A 6,963-nucleotide genomic window follows, 5' to 3' on the forward strand; every position below is an offset into this window, starting at 1 on the left:
AACAAATGCTACCATGGGAATGACTACCTCCCCCGTTTTTCTATCGCTCGGCCAGACTTGGGAGGAAGCGTATCTCATACCCACTGTCGAGGGAATCTTGTACTTAGCCCTAAATGATTTCATTTGCTCCTCGGAATCAACTAGATACTTAAATCTACCCATCTTCTAGCAATAGAAAGATCGATACAGAAAATGAAAGAGTAGGGAAAGTTAAAGAGACTTACAGGTGTGGAAAATAAGCTCCTCGGACGGACTCTTGGTATTTATGAGAGTGTAGAATAATGAGAGAAAGACAGATTCAATGAATACGTGCTGAGAGAGAGTAATTTGTAACTGAAGAAAGATTTGATTTGAAAGGCACTTTACAAGGGCACAGAAAAAAGGAGCGGGAAAAGCCCCGCCCATAAATGCCAAGGATCCCCCACCGTTAGATTTGCATCAGGCCGTTGAACGTGTGGGACAGTAAAGCAGTTACCATTTAATAATGGCGTGCCCATGACGCCGAAGCGTCAGGAGCGCGCCTTGGGCAAACAAAAAGACATTCTGAAAGCGGGGGAAACCTACGAATTAAATGAGGGTTGGATATCAAAATCCCTTTTTTTTTTCGAGATGGCAAAAAACGAGATTTTGAGGGGTTATTGTGGGGCCTGTTAACTAAAAAGGTATAGTAATCCTCAGAATTGGGCTCAGGGCCCAAAGGCCCAATCCGAGAACATTCAGTTGTCCGAGGACAGCCTAAAGAAGTTTTATTCACATCATAGGGATGATATGAAAGAAATAAATAGGTATCATATACAGTGGTATAACACACATCCGAGGACGCCAAATTCCGAGGTGGAGGTAACCTTCGTGCTGGCGGATGGACTCCGCCAGGCTGTATCTGAACTGGAAGTTAGATATAGCTTAAAGCGGCGTCGGAGAAGGTATAAAATATCTTCTAAAGTCTATTACCTCCACATTAAATGCTTTCCAGCTAATACTCTGGCCGCATTAATGTGGAGGTGATTCCTGAATAGTAACTAAGCAGCTTTATGACCACTAAGCTGAAAGTTCCGGTAGGTACTGGATGGGACAGAAAGGAACTCCCAGGATAAGAACTACACGTGTATGAAGGAAACAAGAGGAAGAACGGAGTATATAACCGAGAAACGGGCAAAAGAGAAGGGGGGGATTTTTCTGGCCAAAAAGAAAGAGAAAGAGAGAGAAAGAAAGAGAAACCAATTGAAAGAGATCCGAGGAGAGTTTTCCTCAAAGAGCGAATCAAAAGTATCCCTTATTGAAGAGTATAACATTTCCTGAAAACAGTACTAGTTCTTGGACCCATATTCTATAAATTTATTGTTTGGGTTTATTGGGCTGCAAACCCACCTTTCAGGGTCAATTCAAATCGAGTCCCTACAATGATTATTTTTAATTGTACCCATGCAAATGTAAGTGGTTATACACTAGTATTAATGAAAGATAACAACAATCTTTATAAAATGCTTATGTAGATAAAGTGTATTTGAAATTCTCCCAACCTTAGGTATTTTATGACACTAAATATGTTTGTTTACTTCGTTAATACGTGTTATTTACCGTACTCATGAAATAAATGTCATAAGTAAAAAAAAAAAATTGTGTTTATAAATTTTTTTTTATTTTTTAAAAAGGATAAGCTAATGCTAGCCAACGTAGGCTTCTTTTTTTTTTTTTTTTTTTGGTGAAATACAACAACTGTCATCTAAGTATTTAATTAATCATTCTGTTGTTTGGCTAACTATGACCATTTAATTGGTCCAGGTAGTAGGGACCTCCTGAATGGGATTAAGTACTTGTGTGGTGTAGGGGATAAAGGTCGGGGTTCAAATTTTAAGGAAAGAGTTCCACACACATATACACATAGATTAGGTTATAGTAGAATTTTTATCTTGTAAAAAATAATTTAAAAAATGAAAATTGTTGCAAATTACTCTTTTTTGGTCGCATAAGTCGAATTCATTCTGGAAAACACATTTTAGAAACCATGTTGCCATAAAAAATGAAAGAAAGAATAAGAGGATGTGGTTCATTAAAAATAAAAAGTTCTATCACTTTTATATATATAATGCGAAAATAGGATGTGATTCACAAACTCTCACAATCCTCCTTCATTCTTGAGGCTTATCAATCACTTGGTAAGATTGATAAATAAGATATAAAAATATAAAGGCTACGAAGGATAAAATGATAGTGTCAAAGATCATACTTCTCAGCAGTGGAATAAGAGAAGAAAGGGACAATACAGTTTACATTAAGGGGGAAAAAATAACAATAAAAACGAAAGCAAATTTAAATTAAAAATAAAAATAAATAAGAAGAAGAAAAAGAAGAAGGGAAGCTTCTAGTTGGTAAAATTTATGTGCAAAGTTACTAGCACTAAAATAATTAGAATCTCTTGTTTACCTATAAATATATGTGTGCCGCTTTTCTTTTCCAAATGCATATTTTCAGGTCATATAAATGTTCTTCATTGAGAACAATTTCTCATAAGCAAAATAAGGAACATGCCTTGCTTTTGTTTTTTGTTTTTTTTTTTTTTTGGGTTAAATTTAAATTCTTTAAGTTTGAAATTATTTTTAGTAAATTGATCTATCAACTTTCAAAACTTGCAATTTACACCAATCTACTATTATTGTCAATATTCCATTTCTGTTATTAACGGTCATATTTCTCTATTAGATAGCATAAATATAATATTTTTTTATTTAAAAAAAAAATGTATCCAAAACTTACGTTAAAAACAAAACTCGAATGGATGATGGGATGGGATGGGATGGGCACATTGATAGTGTTGTAATAGTCTAAACTTGAAAGTATAGAACATAAGTTTTCATAGCTAAGCAACCAATGTAGAAAAAATTTCAAACTTAAATGACGTAATCAGGTTTTTTTTTTTTTTTTTTAACTTTTAAAATTTTGCTTTTATTGCTCCTACTCAAAGAGGTAGCCAAAGTTTTTTCGCATAGAGATGAACCCACTAAGATGAATGATTGATCAATTATCAACCAATTAGGGGGAATTAGTAAGACAATCATCAGATGGCAACGATCAAAACAACAAATTTGTGTATAATTTTGTTTTCATTTACCATCATTTTATTATTATTTGAAGAAAATAAATGAAAATAGAAAAAAAAAATCTTGGGAATTGTTGTAAATGGCATTCTTCATCTAAAAGACAATGAGGTGGATATTTCTCAATTTGTAGACTTGGCAAAATTGGACCCAGACCCAATAACCCGCTTGAAGTTGAACAAAAAATGGTAAAAGTTAGATACAGTACCTTAGGTTCCCCGTTTAAAATTTTGACATCTGTCCAATTTAACATCCCAAATAAATGGCATTAAAACTAAATTATTATTTTTTTCCTTCTTCCTTCTTTTTCCTGTAACTGCGAGAGAACCAGAACCAATGAACCACGGCTTCAAATCTCCAGTTGTCTCTGATTGATGAAGCTAAAATGAAGATAATAAAGGGAATTCCAAATTCTAATCCAAAACTTAGAAGCTAAAATGCAGAACCAAATAGGTAAGATCAAAAATAAAAAAATAAAAGCCAGATCTACTAGGTTTCAAACCAAGCCCCAACCAATTCAACCTCAGCCCCAATCTGATCTCCACGACTCCACTCTCCAAACCAACCACCACCAGAACTGAAACCCAAACGATCAAAGAGGAAGAGACAAAATTGAAACCCAAACCCAATCTCCACCGAGACCCATACTCAAACCTGAACTCCATCGTGAAACCCAACCAACACCCAAACGAGCACAACCGAAACCCAACCAAGCAACAACCAAATCGCCACCCCTAAAATCAACCCACCAATGAAACCCACCATCATCGAAACCCATCACTGAAATCCATCACAAAGACCCACCACCAAAACCCAGTCACCGAGGTGTGGGTGTATCTATTTCCCTTCTTCTTTTCTGATCTATGATTCTTTTCTGATCTATGATTCTTTTTGATCTATGATTCTTTCTTTCTCTCTTGGTGTGGGTGTACCTGTTTCCTTTCTTCTTTTCTGATCTATGATTCTTTTTCTGTTAGGGCTTGGGTTGAATTGGTTGCAAGCAAGGCTGTGGTGGCGGTGGGTATTCCAAATTGGAAGAGAAGCCGTTTGCAGTATAAGAAAACGAAGGAAGAAGAAAAAAAAGAAAGTTTTAACACCGTTTGTGAGATGTTAAATTAGACAAATATCAAAATTTTAAGTAGGGAACCTAAGGTATTGTACCTAAGTTTTGCCTAACAAAAAATTAGAATATGGGTCATAATAATAGCAACCCGTTTTGGTCTTATAGTATTTTACCCAATCTTGACCAAATCAAGCTATACCCAACCCACTCATCAAACCCTTATTATAACATTTTTAAATTAATTTTTTATCGATTCACTTTCCATATATGTTTGTATACTAAAGTTATATTAAATTTTCTATATTGCAAATTAATATACTAATTACATTATTCATCAAATTGTCAAACAATTCTCAAATTCAAATGATTTCACAGGTTTACTAATATTGAGTAGTTTTTAAATAAGTTCATTATAGAATTCATTTTCTAATTATTTACTTTAAAACTGTAAACATTGAATGAGTTTTTTTTTTTTTTTTTTTTTTTTTTTTTTTTTTTTTTATTTTTTTTTTTTTTAACTTCTTTTGCTTAGTTGTTTATATACATTAAGTTATGGTTTTTCACATAACATTTATGTACTTTATTCCATGAAAAAAAGTATTGTAATTATATTAATTTATTTTCTTGTATTTTGTGGGATTTAATTGTAATGGGTTTAGTCTTAAGTGATGAATTTGGCTCAAGAAGTTGATCTCGTGACTTGGCTCACAAGTGGTGCAACCCGTGAAGGTCATATTAAGAGTACATGCTAGAAACTGAAGAGTTAATATGTTTCGCGACTCATTTCATGACTTGGTCAACCCGGGAGATGCACTAACTGGTTGGATTTTAAGTGTGACACATCCTTTTCTTTACCCACAAAATTTTAAGGAGGCTATTCAGAAGAAAAAACCTAGAAAGAGGTTTCTACAACAACCATCTTGTTAGAGAGAATTACTCATTCTCAAAAGAGAAATCATTGTAGTCTCTTCTCCTCCCTTCTCCCATTTTTATACCTTGAGAAGAGATTTGTATACAAATACAACCCACACATATTCAGAATGTAAAAAGTGTTTTGGATCTTAGGAAACATTGGGTATTTGCCAAAATAAGACAGTGAGGTTTGACAAATGCAATCGAATGGTATTACAGGATCCAGATAACTAGTGAAGACATGACTTCGAAAAGTCCATTGGTAGTTGAAACTTAGAGGGCTCAAGTACTCTTGGTAGATTAGGCTTAAAGGGTCTTTTTGGTATCCTTGCACTCTAACTTATTCACTAGTGGATCATTTCGACTTAGAGGGCCACGGAGAGTCTTTTCGCAGAGTTCTTTGGTTTCCTCTTCAATAACACATCGTCGTATTATCTTGGGTTTGCTATTTTTTTACCCATTGCCCTTTTTTATTTTAGCATTGCACTTATTTGTTCATCCATGCAATTATTGAATATTTCGATTAATTAATTTGCTAATCACGTATATTCCGCATTAAGTGTGTGTAGATTAAAATTAATCAAGCCTTAATTAAAATTGGGGGTCTAAACAAATTCTAGTTCTTTTATAACATTGAGCTTTCAAAATACATCATTTTAAAAACCTTAATACTTTTTAAGGCAAATTACAACTTACCCATCTGTAGTTTAACCGAAATTTAAATTACTTACATGTGTTTTGAAATTTGAAATTTTACCTACTTGAGGTTTGACTAAAATTTAAGTTGCCTACATGTGGTTTGAAATCTCAAAATGCAAGTGTTTCGCTGGACTCTTTTTGATCTTGTATTTTTATATTTTTTGTGTTTTTGGAGGAGAATGATATAAAAGTGGAGCAAAATTACATATTTAACCATATTTTTAACAAAAGTGGGTTACAAAACTCTAACTGATCAAACCTTAGGCGGGTAAAATATCAAATTTCAAACCACATGTAAGTAACTTAAATTTTGGCCAAATCATATGTAGGTAAGTTGTAATTTGTCATTTTTTTTAAGTACAACTATAATTTTACCAACTTTCAACAATTAAACTTTTAGCAGAAAGCTAATTAAATATAACACACTTAGTTTATTGGTGATTTTTAGATTATTTCATTTTCATGTCTATTGTGTATATGAGTTTAATTTCTTCGTTTGTGGAATTAATTATTACCATTTTTTTTTCATTTTGCAAAATGGATTGTCTTGAATAATTTAAATTTATAGAGTTGTAAAAAGTTGCAACGGAGTTTAATGATAAAGTATGACGTTTCAACCAAAACTTCAAAAGTGCTTTTATGAGATAAGTTCAGGGATCAGATTTTTAAGGGTGAGTCTTTGCTTTTTTATTATTTAAATATCATAAGTGGGAAGGGGTCCATTAGAAACGCAATACCATATGAAGCTTTAAAGAAGGGATAATTTAAAATTTCACAAAAGACTAGTATCTCTTCTTTCATATACGCATGACTATAATCCATAAAAAAAAAAAAAAAAAAAAAAAAAAGTTGTTTTAGCATCATTTTCATTTTTCGCCTATGAATCAGAATGTGTAACTTTGTTGATTTGTAATATGTCTGTTGCTCCTTGAACTTGAAGTCCATACCATGCATAAGAAAACAAATTAAAATGAATTATTTTTCCATACATATTGATATTGATATGGTGGTGTGGGAGTGGGACCCTGGCAAAGGGCATCTCACAGACAAGTAGGGACAAGACATGTCTGTATGACAGTAGGCCTGGCTGACCACCACTATTATATGTCATCATATAAGATAAAAGGGTCACAACATTAATAACATCAATATTAAACATTGCTAGGCCTCCCGCCTCCTCAAAAAAGAAAAAAA

Source organism: Quercus suber, unplaced genomic scaffold (assembly GCF_002906115.3).
Source record: "Quercus suber isolate HL8 unplaced genomic scaffold, Cork oak 2.0 scaffold_461, whole genome shotgun sequence".
Taxonomy (NCBI): Eukaryota; Viridiplantae; Streptophyta; class Magnoliopsida; order Fagales; family Fagaceae; genus Quercus; species Quercus suber.